Here is an 18,200-nt window from a genome sequence, read left to right as displayed (position 1 = left end):
TTATAATCTCTTTTATATTGCACATATTTATGTACCCATATCCATATCTATACCTACATATATGCACATGTACAAAATCATACACATATAGATAACATCTTTGGGGATCTGCAACTTTTTGTTGTTATTGGCATTGTATGATTGATACCGAAGCCCATGATGCTTTCATTTACAAAATAAGTCATCCATTAAGCATGTTACATTTTGAGGTTAGTTTCCTTTATTTTTTACAAAACATGGTTTTATATGTCGATATTCAATTTATCTTTCCCTTTGTCAATATTGTATTCATGGTTTGCTTGTTAGCTATTTAATTGAAAAATAAACTGAGGGCTGAAGCAATAGTACAGCTCTGGGGAGGGTGTTTGCTTTGTGCAGTCTGACCCAAGTTCCATTCCCAGCATCCCTCATGGTCTCCTCAGCACTGCCAGGAGTAAGCCTGAGTTAAGCCGGAAGGTAAATCTGAGTATCCCAGGTGGGGCCCCCATACCAAAATAAATAAATATTTAAAAATAAAATTAAAGCTATATCAATTACTTTTATACAAGTAACCCCTCAGTCTTACACAGTAAATTCTAAAGTGAGAAAGCCAGTTTGAGCTCCCAACTTGTCTAGCTCTACAATGTTGTGATTTGGAATCACTCCGATTATATTTGGTAGCACATGAATGAAAACCAAGATAGATATTTCTCAATTCTACTTAGTAATGTAGGTGATAATGTAAATTTCTAAAAGAAACTGGAATATATTCAACTTTTAACACTAAGAGCTATTCCTGAGAAATTTTATTTTCAGAGGGCTTTACTGATAGTCTTTACAGTCTAGAGGATGTTTTCTATGCTGGGTTTATCTGTAATATGTTGGTTTTGGTGCAGGTACTGATTTTAGCCAGTAAATAGTTTATGTAGTTACTGATTTCTAAACCTGATTCTTCTGCTAACTTGTTGGTGAACCTTTGACAAGTCACTTAATGTCTTTGTTTACTTAACCACAAATAAAACATTAGCTTGAGATGTCTCTAATCTCCATTTAAACTGTGTCTTTTGGATTCATTTATGCTATGCTTTTTTTTTTTTTAAATTTTAAATACACCTTTGGAATTTCCAAATGGAGTTGTGTTTTTTTAAAATCTCAATTTACCCTCTAATAGAAGATTAATTTTACAAAGATTTCAAAAGTTCAAAGTCATCTTTTTAAAAATTATGATCATTTACTAAAATATGATAAAATGAAAACAAAATATCTACAGATATCTTTTGTCCTTGTAGATCTTTTATATCTTTTCACTGTGTGTTATTCCTAAGCATATATTGTATACCATATGGTCAAGAGAGTTTTATTCAAGTTTTTTTTTGATACAAGAGTTGCAAAAACAGTACATCATACTAAAATTGCAAATTTACATGTTTGAGAATTGCTAGTTTTATCTAGTTCAGAAATGATCTGAGGAAGAATGTGGTGAATCCTTTTAACTACCAGTTACATTTTAAATACTTTGTAGAGATTAGACTAAGGACAATTAACTCTGTTTACTATTCAGATTTAAGTGGAGTGACCCTTGACAATCTGTATTAACTAATAGTGAATATTTTTGGCGGAGTGTGGTGGGCACATCTGGCTCTATTCTCTGGGGTCACTCCCAGCAGTGCTCAGCAAACAGTATGGGGTCCTGGAGATCAAAACCAGGTTAGCCATGTGCAAAGAAAATACCCTGCCAACTATACTATCTCTCTGGTTCCTTTAGTTTTTATTTTTAATATTGAAAGATATCTCACGTTTAAGAATTTGGAGGTAAAATTGAACTTTTGAAATAAAAAATTTAGTGATTGTCCTCTTAATGGCAATGCATCTGTTTTTAACATTTACAAAAACCGATAATAGTTTAGAACACTACTATGTAATTAATATAAAATCAGTCATTTTTATTGAGAATATAACCTTTTTCCACCACTACACACCATTTTTCTAGTATATTCGAAATAATAGAAGGTCTGAGAACATTAACTGATTTTTATAAGAATCTGAGCTTCAAACTTCAAGTACTGAACTAACTTCATACATAAAAATCCAGCATAGGGGCTGAGCGATAGAACAGCAGATCCCCAGCATCCCATGTGGTCCCCTGAGCACCGCCAGGAGTAATTCCTGAGTGCAGAGCCAGGAGTAACCCCTGTGCATGGCCAGGTGTGACCCAAAAAGAAAAAAAAATCCTGCATATAAAATAACCAGAACTAAATCTATAATAAAATTTACGATCAGCTTCAGTAATTACTAGATACTCTGTTTAGTAAGCAAGGAACTCTTATCTTCCACTTTAAGTAGCAGTTTATCTTGTACTTGAACTCTTCCCTCATTTTATCCTTTTGAATAATACTGTACTAAAGTAAATCTCTGATTAATATTTAAATGTCCATGTGGCGAAATAGTAACCTAATCAGAGAAAATAATTAACAAACCACCTCATTGTCCTATCCTTAATTTCTCCAAGGCAGCTTATATCTTGATTAGTAGCTATGATTCCCTTTGACCTCCTTTCTAATTCGAAGCATGACAGATTTCATGATTAAACTAATCCCCTAACACTTTATTATAATACTGAATGTGTTCTAAATATGCTGCATTTGTACTGACTTTCCCTAAATGACACTTTTTTTTCCTTCCTTTAATAAAATCAAGAAATAGTATCTGAAAGGATTACTTATTTTCCCTTCCAAGTGCACTGATTTTACTTTATGAATCAAGGGACAACTAAGATGTTTTCAGTGCGAATCATTGGAAAGGATCTTATTGGCAATTTTTTTGATTTTGCTTTTTTTTTTAATGCAGAACTAAAAATTTGGTCTCATTGTGTAACTGTAGAGTGATATTCATATTTATGTTTGAGTACCATAATTTTGTTTGGGCTGAACATTTTTATAAATATGTGTACAAAAAATTCTGTTTGTGTATATATGGTACGTATGAGTGTATGTTTGTGGATAATTTGCTAAATTTGTAAATCCCAATATAATATTTTTCAAATAGGCATTTAATTTATATTCATATAAAAATTAACTGGCACATGCAAAATAATTTATCAAAAATAAAGTAAATGTTAGATCACCATCTTATATAATAGCCCATATCAATTCTAAATGCATGAAATATTTAAATAAAATGTTGGGCCTTGTCAACTTTAAAAAAACTTAGAACGTTTTCATTTTGTGTGTGTGTGTTAATTTGTGCCACACCCAACTGTACTCATGGCTTACTCTTAGCTCTGTGCTTAGGGATCACTCCTGGCAGAGCTTGGGGAGCTGGGGATCAAACCTGAGTCAACCGTGTACACGGCAAGCTCCCCACCAGCTCTACCATCTATCCAGCCCCAGAATTTTTTCATTTTAAAAATGATCGGGGGCTGGAGCGATAGCACAGCGGGTAGGGCGTTTGCCTTGCACGCAGCCGACCTGAGTTCGATTCTCAGCATCCCATATGGTCCCCTGAGCACCGCCAGGAGTGATTCCTGAGTGCAGAGCCAGGAGTAACCCCTGTACATCTCTGGGTGTGACCCCAAAAGCAAAAAATACTAATAAAAATATTAAAAATAATTTAAAAATTATAATTTATTCAAAAACTATTGAAACTTTTCCCCAGAAGCTTTCTTACTCTCTCTATGTATATATATATATATATATATATATATATATATATAAAACAGTATTTGAAGAACTTGCAGACTAAAAACATATAGGAAGGTAACGACAACAGCAAATGTTGAGGACAAACAAATGATAAAACCAGAAAGAAGGCATTTCTTTTGTTATTGTTGTTGTCTTTTTGGTTTGGGGGTCACACTTAGCAATGACCATACCTGGTGGTGACTGGCCGTATGTGGTTCCCAGATTGAACTAGGGTAGATCATGGGCAAGGCATGGCCTTGACTCCTGTAATATCACTTCACCATGAAAGAAAGAAATTGTAACTATGTGCATAGGAACAAGGACTAGAAAAGATGAGGTGAAGTAGACAGTACTGAAGCTTACAGTAACACAGGTTAGTTGGTGGGAGGTGGGGAGGTGGATTTTAGGATGCCTGATATTGAGTTCAGTTTTATAGTTCAACATAAGTAATTCACATTTCTGGTATTTAAAGTACTTTAAAATTCTGGAAAATTGTTTTGATTTCCCTAAGAGGAATATATCAAAGGGGGAAATTGGAGAATAAATAAGGTTGGAGTACGGTGAGGGATAGGTGGGAGATTTTGACAATAGTTCAGATTAATATAATCGCATTTTTATATTTATAACAGTGTGAGCTCAGTTTTTCCATGAAGCAGATACCAAGATAGAATTAAATAGGTAACACATGTATTGGAAAAAATGCCTTTGAAGAATAAAGGGAAGCATTTAAGGATAGAAGCTAGAGCATTCAGCAGAGTTCTAGCTTTGATGCCTTTGAAAAGAGTGACAGAAGGTAAAATTAGGAAGCGTCTCAAACTGTAACTCGGTTTTGAAGAAGCCTGGGTCAAATCAACTGTATGTCCCCGGGTCTCTGGTAAAGCATTCTAGGATTCCGCAGGAAGGAACTGGCCCTCTGACATCTCATGTCTCAATTAGCTTTTGTGATTAGCCTAAGGAAAGCATGGCTTCCCATGAAATATGGTGAGAAACATAATGAGACTGTAGCTGCGGCCATTAGGAACCACAACAAATTCTTTTGGCCAGTGTTTCTCATCTGGGAGACATATGATGAGAATCCTGTAAACCAGACTACCAGCAGAACAGAGAGGCACAGGAAAGTTACAAAGGATGGCAGCCACATTGTAAAAAATATTGATAAATACTGATCTAGACATGGCGACCAGTGTAAAATGGAATCAACTGATACTCAAGAAATATTCTAGGGTACTGTTGCAGTACTCACTTACTGAGTGGATGAAGAGGTGGAAGAAAGAGTGTCTTCATACAGCTTATAATTTTATGTTGTACATCATGGTTCTGGTGCCAACTGTAGGGTAAGGGATTGCTGGAGCTAAAGTAGATTTGAGTTAGGAGAGCAATATATAGTTTGTGCAAGAGACTAATTTCCTTTTACAACATGTTGAATTTGAAATAAAACAGGTTTGGATTAGCCTAGAACTCGGTATTTCCCTCTGTATCTGTATCTTTATCTTGATTTCCCTATCTAAATTTTCTCTCTGTGTGTATACATATTATTCACAAATTTATAATTGTAACTGTGAGAAAGGATTGATAAAAGAGATCGTTAATAATAAAAATTAGCAGGTAAAGCACTTCGATGATCTTTACAGAACTTACTACTATAGAGCTTTTTGCTTTTATTTTCTCCCATATACTTTCTATAGTTTTTAGTCTAATATCCAAATTCTTAATCTATTTTGATTACTTTTTGTGCATGGTGTGAGACTGTGACCTGGTTTTATTATTTTGCATGTGGCTATACATTTTTACCAGAATCATTTATTGAAGAGAATTTCCTCGATCCTAAATTAACTATCTAAATATATGAGACTTTAATTATGGACTCCTAATTTTCTCCATTGGTGTATTTATCTATTTTTGTCATAAGAACATGCTGCTTTGGTTACATAGTTTTGTATTATAGTTTGAACTCAGGGAACTTAATGGGTCCATTCTTTCTTCAGGATTGCTTTGACTATTTAAACTTTTTGTGATTTGATACAAAATTCAGCAACAATGTTTCTTCTTCCTTGATGAATGCCATTATTATTTTAATATGTATTGAATTGCATCTGCATACTGCTTTGGGTCAGACGGGCATTTAAAAAATATTAATTTATCCTATCCAGGAGCATCAGATATCTCTCCATTTCCTGTATCTTACGTTGCTTTTAACAGCACCTAGTATGTCTAATGCACAAGTCTTTCACCATCTTCGTTAAGTTTACTCCTAGGAACTTAATTCCATTTATTTAGATAGATTGGTTTAGGGGCTTACTCCATACTTTGTACTCAGTGATCACTACTGATAGATGATTGATGCCCATGTAGTCCTGGGCATCAAATACAGGTTGAGTGTATTTTAAGGCAAATGCCCCGTACAATTTCTGACCCAGAACTTAATTTTAAGTGTGATATTCAACTGCGTATATCAAACCCATGAACATTAGCAACAATGTAGTCATGTTACCTAATCCATAATAATAAAAGTTAAGTAAATGTTACGAAGAGAACTGTGTTGTTATTTCTATATTAGTTTTCTGCTTGCATGTTGAAATACAAGACTTTTTAATATATTTACTTATTATGTTTGTTTTTGTTTGGGGGCCACACCCAGTAGAGCTCAAGGGCTAGTACTGGCTCAAACTCAAGAATTACTCATGGCAGTGCTTGGTTACCTTAAGGGATGTTGGGGATGGAACTCCTTGTCGGCCGTGTGTAGGGCAAGTGCCTTACCCACTGTGCTATCTCTCTGGCCCAATATGGTTATTTTGTTGCCTGGCACCTTACAATATTGTTATATTATTAATAACAATTATTTAGTGTTGTTTACAGGATTTTCTATGTATATTATGACATCTGTAAATAATTATAATTTCACTATTTCTTTTTAAATTTGAATTTATTTTTCTAATTGACTAGAATTTCTATATTATGTTAAATAAAAGTGTTGAGAGTGGACATCTTTGCTTATACCTATTCTCATAAGAAAAATGTTTCTTTGTCAATACTGATTATGATATTACCTATGGATTTGTTGTAAATGACCCTTGGTATATTGAAGTTTATTTCTTTTATTCCCATTTTGTTGAGAGCTGCATTCAAGTCAAACACCTTAACTCCTTTACCATTCTACTCTTTCTTTATTCTTAATGTTCAGAATTCAATTATAACCTGCATTATGTGTCTTTTTGTGCATATATTTTGTTTGAAAAAATCAATCAAATGTCTGTTTTATGCCTGATTTTAAATTGCAGTCACTCCATATTTTGTAGTGTTGTGTTTTCCTTCTCAATTCAGATTATCTTTCTCCTCAATTATATTTGGAGGTGATAAACTTCTTTTTAGTGGAAAAATTATGTTTATTAGATTTCTCTAGAAAAGAGTGTTCTCTAGGAATTGCAATTCCTAGAAGGAATTCCAACTGTTATGTTAACATACTAATTTATTGTGCCTGTTTCTGTTAGACTATGAAGATAACTGTGTTTGTGGTGGTTTTGTCTACAAAGCTTAGAGTATAGCAGAATATATTTATATAGATATTTACAAAGCTAACTATAAAGTGGAGACACTTATCCTGGAGTTTGGTAACTTGCTTTTAAATAGCTTGGCAGTAAATTCAAGCATGCCATGAAACAGATGGCATAAAATCTAAGTGTCAAAGAACAAGAGATTGAATAAAGAATCTATGGTACATACATACAAGGGAGTACTCCTTGGCTTTAAGAAAAAATGACATGCAGTTTTCTGCATCATGGGTGAATCTGGAGAGTCTCATGCTGAAAGAAGTTAGAAGAAAAGGATCAGATATGAATGATCTCTCATACAAATTAGGGGTATAAAAATGCCCCAAAGCAATCGAAACTGAGAACTGAGCTTACCACAGGGGAGGGAGGTGTGGAGGGACAATGGGACAATAGTGAAGCAAAGTGGACACTCTGGTGGAAGGTGTGGTACTGGAATGTGTTATGCTTGAAACCTTATCACTAACAGTATTATAAACCACAGTGCCTCAAAGGGGGAAAAAAATTAAGGGAAAAAAAATTTAAGGAAAAGAATAAAAGGGCAAAGCCTTTGGAACCAGCTTGTTTTGTATCCAAGCTCTATTTGACTGTCTAAAGGAATAGTAACACCCTTGATTGAATGAATGCATGGGATGATGATTTTCTTCTCTCATCCTTTTCTCGATGTTCATGCAATTGTCTAGAATCTCAAGGAATTTGAATGTTGTATCTCTAACATTGCTGGAAAGGCCCTCTTCATTGCCCCTAAATTGCATAGCTAAAATGCTTTCATTTGTCGGAGAAAAACAATCACAAAACAGCAGTCAGAGGCCAAGGCAAGAGTTTGGCCTGTGTGAAGTTCTAGGTTCTATCCCTAGCACTGCAGAGCCCCTTGAATACCGCTAGGCAAGGCCCCCAAAGTTCATTTCATTTCTTTTCTCTTTTTTTGTATCAGTAATGGTCAGCCATATATATAGAACATATTGATTACAATGAAATCGAGTACAATATTTTTTTTAGTAGTTTGGGCCCTACTAATGAATCCATAATGAAGTAGTGAATGGTATCCACCTGGATTTCTTTGAGTATGTTTAATATACATAGAAGGGAAATTACATATGCAGTAGGGATATATAAGCATGCAGATACATAGTGAATTACAGACCATATTTTAAGGTAAAAAAATTTAATTTTTTAAAAACTCCAAAAAGTTTATAATATTGAAGAGTATTAAATTTGTAAAAAAATTTGACAAAAGCATTTCTAGACTACATTGATTATAGTTTACCAAAACCATTTCTGCTTATTTTCTCTTCCATATTTTTCAGAAAGTATTAATAATTGTCACACTTTAAGATTAGTTATAGTGCACTGGTATATGTTACATTGTGAAAAAATATTGAGTCTTTATATAGAGCTTTCTTAAATTTCTAGAAATAGTAACACTTCCTTAAGATACATTTTACTACCGATTAATTTTTTAGACTCTTTATTGAAGTACAATATAGATATTGGAAAGTACATATATTGTAAATATGTGGCTTGATAAAGTTTCACAATTATACACTCCCATGTACACAGATTAGAATTTCGACAGAGATATGCACGCCTTATAGGACCCATGACAAATGCATTTCTCATGGCTTAACTTCCAATTAATTAAAAATCCCTGGTCTACAAGTTACATGAATAGTGTTAAACTAAATACTATAAGAAATACCAGTTTCTAGGAAAAATTATAACTGACAAAAATTGCTGTGAGTTTGGAAGACACTGTTAAAGCAAACATGTCTGTGTACATAGTGAACTGCAAATAGTAAAATGGCTGAAAGAAGACAAAGGAAGTGATAAGATTGTAAGACTGTTGCAATAGTCCATGCAGGAAGTGATTTCATCCTCAGTTAGAAACCAGGAATGGAGAGGTAGGTACAAAGCAGGAGATGTGTCTGGGGCTGGAGCGATAGCACAGCGGGTAGGGCGTTTGCCTTGCACGCGGCCGACCCGGGTTCGATCCCCGGCATCCCATATGGTCCCCCAAGCACCGCCAGGAGTAATTCCTGAGTGCAAAGCCAGGAGTAACCCCTGAGCATCGCTGGGTGTGACCCAAAAAGCAAAAAAAAAAAAAAAAAAAACAAAGCAGGAGATGTGTCATTTAGGATGAATCAACATAACTTAGCTCTTTTGTTAAGACAAAAGTGACACGCAAGACACTGGACAGGAAGAATAAAGGGTCTGGCTCTAAATATGCACTTCATCCTGATTCAAGAACATAAGTGCAACCAGGCTGTTGTACTCTGTGCCAGGCTGTTTTCACTAGGGGCGCCCCCAGAGGGGGCAGGTGAGAACCCTCCCCGCCCCAAGGGACCCGGCCCCACCAGCCCACCTCCACTATCCAAACGCCGTCACGCTCCAGGCCGCTTTCCGGACTGTGCGGCCCTTTCAACACATTATAAGACACTCCCTACCCATTTTCCATAATTACCACACCATATTTGGTAATTGAGTTCAGACAGTAGGCAACAAATCATAGAGAGTTCTGTCTGTCTGTCTGTCTATCTATCTATCTATCTATCTATCTATCTATCTATCTATCTATACATACATACATACATACAGACATACAGACATACCTCTCAGAGAGCCTGGCAAGCTACTGATGGCATATTCGGTATTCGATATGCCAAAAACAGTAATAATAGGTCTCATTCTTCTGACCCTGAAGGAGCCTCCAATTGTTGGGAAAGATGAGTAAGGAGAGACTGCTAAAATCTTAGGGCTGGGAGGAATAGAGACATTACTAGTGCCCTCTCGAGTAAATTGAAAAACAATGGGATGACAGTGACAGTGACAGTGATATATAGGTGTGTAGCAGACTAATTTTCCAAAGTTATATATGTAATATTTATACTACACTGACTGGGAAAGTACTTGGCCTATGAAATATATAAGCAGGCCCAAGCGATAGGTATGGGGGTAAAGAGCTTACATTGCATGTATTGCATGTGGCAGACACCGATTTGACCCCTGGCATCACAACTGATTGAGCGAACACTGCCAGGAGTGATTCCTGAGCAAACATCCAGGTGTAAACACTGAGTACCAACAGGTGTGGCCAAAAAGCTAAACTGAACTTAACGAAACTAAAAGTGAGTGTAAAAGTACACAGGAATAATACATTATATGTTTAATTATTGCCAATACAGTTTGTTCACATATTCACTGACTATTGTGATGTGTTTGCCATGCGATGGAAACTATTCTAGATCCTACAACATACTATGAATAGGTAATTCTAGGGATTTATCTTAAAGTATTTCAGGTTTTTTAGCCAGTGGTTTTTTTGGACAGTGTGCAGTAAAGCATATTGGAATCACCTAAAGATTTTTATTTTATTTTTTTTTTTAATATCAGAATCTGACCCCAACCCAAAGACATTGTAAGGTATTTGGTGTCTATACAATTTCAGCTAAGACTGAAAGTTAAAGACCTCAGGGTCTTTAAATGTTCCCAGGATGATTTTCACACTTTGCAAAATTGGTGAATCGCTGGTCAAATGTTTGTTAGCATTAAACACATCCAAGTTTGAGAATGATAAAACTGTGTACTTTAATTTTGAAATATGGCACATGGCCAAAAATCATGAACTTACATGAGATGTTTATTTCAAATTAGACTATATTATTTCATTTGGGTTAATATTTATAATGTGTTAATACTATCACTTTAACTTTGCCTTGTGTTTTATTCCAAAAGAATCACTTCAGCATCTATCAGAGGTTGCCCTAGGAGAGCCTAGAAAGACAGCCAATGGCTTAGTCCCAGTACTGCAGAAGGTCCCCCAAGCACCACCAACCGGGATCACCGAGCACAGTTAGGAATAAGCTCTTCACACAATTGGGTGTGGTCTCAAAATAAAACAAACGAAAATTCCACATCCTTTTCCTCACCCATTTGATTAAGGGAACTTGATGGAAGTGAATTGGTTTACATTTCAGTTGAGTGTATGTATATCTACCTTTATTAGAAATACAAATCTACTTACTTCTATCAAAACCAAATGTCACATGTCACTATCACTGTCATTCATCCTGTTCCTCATCGATTTGCTCGAGCGGGCACCAGTAACGTCTCTCATTGTTACATGAGAATATTATTTTTCCAAAGTATATGAAAAGCTTTGAGGATGAATCCTGAATACTTCTTGACTGTTTGGTAGTCCATGAGAATTGTTACTTTATACTGAAAATGAATAAATAATAACTCATACATGTGTATATGTTTATATGTGTGTGCGTACGCATGTATTTGGATCCCAGATTCTAAAATTTGTGGTCACTATAATTTTCACAGTGTTTGAGACTAACCATGCATTCAGCATAGCATAACTCTTAACTTTGAACAAATATTTTAACTCACAAGAATATTTTGAAATAACCAATGACTTTACTTCATTATACATAATACAGCAGGTAGGGGATCTAAGCGTCACCACAATCTTAAATATTCTAGCTCTGCTGAGTTTGCAGTGGTAACAATGATAATACTCACTGTAAAATTGGAAATGCAGAAATACTGACTGTGGATACCTAACGTGTACATTATATCCAGATTTTTTTCTTCCCTTAGCAGTATAATCTACTTCCCGGTTAATAATTTAGTACTAATCAGCTCCTTATCATCTGAAAAGGAGAGTCTGTTTTGAATCACAAGGCACTGACCTTGAAGATAGATATAATGTATGCACATTTCTCATACCACCTCTAAGCATTTACCCAAAGAGTGTTTTCTTGGCTACACTGAAATTTCAACTGTGCGTTCTTCCCGTTGACTATCCTAAAAAGAACTGGCAGTTTCCTCTCTTATTTAGTTCTGAATTTTCTTTGTATGACTATTTTCAAATACTAATCTGAGGTTTTACTGGGGGAATAGAAAAAGAAATATGAATACTTGACGCAGACATTATGAATTATAGTAAGCAGTTGATACAGATTTTCCGATCTTTTACAGGGTGCTCAATGTATTCAGTTCGTTTAGATTTCACTTTAAAAACATCATTTTTCTGAGACTGCACTCATCTATGGTATATAGAATATCAGAGTGGGAGACTAATACCCAAGAACCGTAGAAATAAGTACCAGGAGGTTGACCCCATGGCTTCTCGGCTGGCCTCACGTTCCGGGGAAAGGGCAACTCAGAGAAGCGATCACCAACTACATTGTAGTTGAAGGCCATGTGGGGGAAAGGAGTTGCGGGCTGAATGAGGGCTAGAGACTGAGCACAGCGGCCACTCAACACCTTTATTGCAAACCACAACAGCTAATTAGAGAGAGAGAACAGAAGGGAATGCCCTGCCACAGTGGCAGGGTGGAGTGGGGGGGAGATGGGAGTGGGGAGGGTGGGAGGGACGCCGGGTTTACGGGTGGTGGAGAATGGGCACTGGTGAAGGGACGGGTTCCTGAACTTTGTATGAGGGAAGTATAAGCACAAAAGTGTATAAATCTGTAACTGTACCCTCACGGTGATTCTCTAATTAAAAATAAATAAATTATAAAAAAAAAAATAAATACAAATTATAAGTAAAAAAAAAAAAAAAACATCATTTTTCTGTATGATAAGTTGTTTTCCTTGATCAGATAAAAGCGAAATCTAAAATAGGATATGAAATTGCGTCCTGGGCTTTAGGTATAATTTCTAGCTATGAACTGAACGGTGAGCTATGGAATACTTTAATTATTTAAAGGAGATTATTAAAATCCATAAAATCAATGAAACTTCCGTTTAGATTTAAGATTTTTTCAGAGTCTTGAATGAGCTGGAGACATAGTATGGCGGTGAAGTTCCTGCACTGCTGCAGTCAGCTGAGGTTCCTTGCCCGGCAGTACACAGGTCCTCATGCAGGACTCCTGAGCACAGAGCAAGAGCCAAGAGCAAGCCCTGTAGAGCTGTGGTGGTTTTTGTTTTTTTTTGTTTTTTGATTTTTAATTCAAATAGTGATTTTGGTTTGATGTCCTAATGAGTTAGGAGTTACGTGCTTCTGCTGGTCATTACATAAATATCAGTGAGATAAAATAACAGATTTTTATGAAGGCAAACAAGAGTTGGTTTTATTTATTAAAAAGTGATTCTTATCTGACTTTTTCAAAAAGGAATTTATGAAGCTAACTTTTCAAATCCCACCATTCTCTTTGAAACCCATAATCCTCGTCTTATGTTAAATTTCAAATTTCTTTATCACTGATTGCAGCTGTCTTTGGAGATTAAAATGAGAAATTGTGTTCAATTTTTTAAATTGTTTTCTCATAAAAAAGTGAGAGAAATGATTTATTATCATAGGAGGAATGTTAGTTAGATTAGAACAGCAGAAAAAAAAAACTGAGGTAGTTTTTTGTTTGTTTGCTTTGTTTTGCAAAACTTAGGTGACTGCTTTGAGTGAATCAGCCATTTTCCTGTGCACAGTTCTCCACTTACTGGTTTCCTATTTATACAAAAACTATCCTGGGTTGATTTGGATGATTATTCTTTTTCCTGTAACTTTCAGCAATATTATATGGTAATATTTATACTTGAAATGTAATTTAAAGTGGAATATGGAAATGAGAATGTGTCTTTTGAATTATATAGTATTTTTTATGCTGAAAAAATAATAACTGGAATAAATTTGCAAAGAAGCTATTAGCTCTAATTTTAAATTAAAAATTAAATTTACATGACAGGTGATTTTTTTTAAAATAACCTTTATTTTTATTAGCCTATTTTTCTTTTAAATCATGCTTTGAGGGAATCATTAAATCAAACATAAAGTATAGAACAATTTAACAGTTTTAATAGTCTTGCAGATAAGATAGAAGGGTTTCTGCTTTAATCATGAATACTGGAAATGAATTGAGTTGTCTTCTTTAAACACTATTATTTTCATTACTTGTTATGTTGTTCTAAAGAAATTTAAATATCATTTTACATCCCAGTCTACTGCTCTGAGAGAAATGTTACAGGAACATAAATTGTGCTATTTAAAATCAACCGTTTATCTGCAAATAAGGTTCTCTTACTGGTGCCTGACTTCACCAAGTCTAACATGGCACATCTTAGCTTACAAAAAGGTTACCAAGCCAAAGGATAGTAACATTTTTCTGGCTTTAGGACACAGAAACTATAAAGTGATGTCCAGTAGATAATAATGTACCATATGCTAAAGTTTTATAGTAGCATTTTATATGTTTTGTATGGTATATATTATATAATGTAATAGTTTAATATAACTTAAGAATTTCTATTTTAGAGAATATATTCTTCATATAAATTTACTGTTTAAACCTTTAAAGTTTTAAGTACTCATCCATAAAGTTATATTGAATGTAGGTTTGGTAATGTAAGTCACATTAATTTAGGAATAATTATGTCTGTCACCTGTGCATGAAATTAAAATAGTTTTTTTTTAAATTTAACACTCAAACTTTTAACCTAATGTAATTTAACAAATTTCTTATAGAGAGTATTTAATGAAGCAATAATGAGAGACTTTAACTGGATCCCAGCTGCCCTTTCCTGAAAATAACTAGATTTTAATGTGAAAATATCTAAGCACGTACTATTACTTCTATGTGTCTTAAGTTTAGGATATTGTGTAAGTTCATTTTATTTTATTGTCCAGCAGATGAGTTTCCATACATCAGATTTAGAAAATTATGAAAACTTCACAATTGTTCATGAATGGGAAAAAATGCTGAAGGATGTGGTGCTTTGACTCTGAGACAGAATTTAAACTGTGACTAGAATTGTTTCTCTAATTATTTTCCTCTCGTATTTCACCTATCTCATCCATCCTGCTAATTGTCTTTGAGAAATTAAAAACTTTTGGAATTAATTTTTATTAAGTATGGAGGAAGAATTGGTCATAAGGAGAGCTATACATTTATTTATAAATAAATTTATCAAGTTAAAATAACACAAGAGAAACTCTAATCTCTACTATACATATTTCTTGTGTTAGCTCAGATCTCAACTTCCTTAATGGAATATACTAGTCTTCAGTATTATTTTCTTTAAATTGCAGGTGCCATTTTAAAAAAGGCATCAGTTGTTTTATGTGTCTCCGATTACAATGTAATTGATTATTTTCTCATGATACAGTTCAGTTCTTTTTCATATAGCTCTTTCTTTTATTCTGTTTTTTTATTGTGATAAAAGACTTAAAAGGAGATCTACTTTTCTAGCAATTTTTTAGTATACAATAAATTATTGATGGCAGGCACAATCAAATCTTGTTCCACAGATGCCTATAATTTATTCCTCTTGCGTTACTAAAATTATATGTCCAGTTATTAATAACTAGATACTTCTCCTTACCTGATTATTGGCAATAACCATTTTTCTCTTTGAATCTATGAAATTGACTTCTTAAGATTTTTTTCTATCAGTGCAATTATGAGGCCTTTGTATTTTTACGACTGGCTTATTTTACTGTTTATAATGCTTTGAAAGTTCAATCCTTTGGTAGTATTTGCATCAGTTAGTTGGTCATTACTTTTATGTCTAGTGAATTTTAGGTTTTGTTTTATTCTGATTGGAGGCCAGACCTGGTGTTGCTTGGGGCGACTTCTGGCTCTGTGATTAAGAGTCTTTCCTGGCAGTGCTCAAGGAATCATGCAAGGCTGGGATGGAACCTGGGTCTCTGGCATGCAAAGCATGCGTGCAGTCTACTGAGCTACCTCCCTGCCTCTACTGTTTTGTTCTTACCTGGCCATAAGGAGAGGGGCTGCAAAGTGGGACTGGGGATATGCTAACCAGAGAAATGTCTGTTCTAAACTTCCTGGCATAGCTTTGGCATCTTATTCTGTTTCTTGGGACTGCTGCACTTGTACACACTGGCAGTGTCTCCCTTGAGAAGACAATTTCATCGTTTTCATCTTGCTTGGAGAAAGATTTCATTTTCTTGGGAAGATCTACATCCTCAGCTATCTCTTCAGGACCAATATTAATTTGCCTATCTGTGAAAAAAAATAAAAGGTTTTTTTCTTCCCACGGTTTGGAGAAAGAGACCTTTGGGTCTTCCTTTTCCATTCTCCTGTGGCACATTTTGGAGTTTGCCTTTTTCTTTTTTCTGACCGGGGAAAGGGGGGTGGGCTGTGGGAATGGGGAGTGGAGTGGGTATCTTTCACCCATCTCCTCCCACTGTTTTCAACTGCGTTGACTGGGTGCGGAGCATGTAAGGGCAATTGCAAACAGACATTTCATTTCCTTTCAGAAGTGTTCATCTCTTGTTTCTCCAGCTTCCTGTAAGCAATTTTAGCGGCCATTTCCTCTGTCTGAACCAATGTCTTGTTCATGATACCCAGATTCTTTGAAGAAATCTCTCCAGTCTCTTAGAAGTACTGGATTTGTGCAGAAAATCTCTCCAAACACTCTGTGGGCACCTCACAAGAAACGAACAATTTTTTGAGACATTCAGTACTCCATTTCTTTGCAAGCTTTCAGGAGATGCGGCCTTTGTTCTTTATGACTGCTTGACCAATGAAGGTGGAGTAGATAACGAAGCCTTATTTTGGGTTGTTACACCTTATCTTCAGAGCTCTGGAAACTTGGTCCCTTTGCTTAGCCCTGAAATCACTCAGACTCAGGATTAGCTGTAGTTCATTCTTTATAAATTCTGAATAGTGTTCCATCATAAAACATGCTTTCTTTCTCCATTTGTCCATTTACATACATATACTGTTTCTTTCTTGGCTGTTTTGATTAATGTGAGCTATCTTTACATTTCTCAGTGTTTTGGAATCCTGTAAGTGAAAGTTCTATACCTTTTATTTTCTCCTTTACTTCTATTGGAACATTTCCACTCGTGACATTCCTCAGTGATTAATTACTACAGAAATGAGAGAGTTTGTGGACGATGCACAATTTACCACTTGGTTGCGTAGGAAACACATGAATAACATCCCCACAATGAGTGAGAATTGTGTCATACAAACAGGTTTTCAACACATTTCACTTGCTGTCCATTTCTTCAAAAACTGAATAACTACAGGTAGCCTTAATTTAAAAATATTATTTCCTATAACTTAACCCCCACCTCCCAAATACTATTCTCACTATAAAGAGTACTACAGAATATGTAGGCAAAAAATTTTTTTCAGTCACTACTGTCTAATTAGGGAATCTCTCTGCTAAAATGACTATGTTGCTTTTCAAGATACAGTGTTCATAGTTTTATACTAAGATATTAAGTATAAAATATATTTTGTAGTCATCTTTAACAAGTGAGCTAAGTGATAATTGGAATTTATAATGTAAATGAGACTTCAGTTCATTCTTGGAAAATAAAATCAATAAACGTATTCTCAGAAGTAAAATATAGTCATTTAATACTCTTTTAAATATTTCCCAAACCGGAAATGTTAGTGTAAACTGAAGATACACTACACCATACAGATGTTACTAGGTTGATGATGGAAGCATCTAAATCCATATTGTAGATGTAATTTATTGCAGTGTAGTGCCGAGAGTGTTGTAGGCTGCAGGGATCAAAAGAAATAAATCCATATTAATGAAACAATCAGTTATTGTTTGTCTACCATTTACTGACAGGTATACTGGTTCTTCCCTTGAGAGGAAGATACCAGGAACACAGATTAATAAATTAATAGTATAATAGAGTATGTTAAAGGCCATATTATGATTATGCCTAGCATGTTACTGGAATGTATCATAAATCCCTATCATTTCCAAAACAAATTTGTCACATCAGCAAAGTGTATTTTGTTGTACAGGAATGTAAATGAAAATATTAAGCTATCTCAAACGTTAAATGTTGACTTGTTTTCTTGACTTACTAAATTTAAGTCAGTCATGGAAGCATCACCTTTAAAATGGAGACTTTTCTCTCTCAGCCCGCATTTGGGGTAGATCGTGTCCTAACTGCAGTTAAAAACCTGAAAAGATTCTCTTTTTCTATTTTTAAAACCTCATAGTGACATCATTTATTGTCTACTGGAAATCAATTTAGGAAATCATGTTAGTCCAC

The sequence above is a fragment of the Sorex araneus genome, chromosome 2 (genome assembly GCF_027595985.1).
Source record: "Sorex araneus isolate mSorAra2 chromosome 2, mSorAra2.pri, whole genome shotgun sequence".
Classification (NCBI taxonomy): Eukaryota; Metazoa; Chordata; class Mammalia; order Eulipotyphla; family Soricidae; genus Sorex; species Sorex araneus.
The sequence above is the reverse complement of the archived record's forward strand: the minus strand, read 5'-3'. Positions refer to the sequence as shown.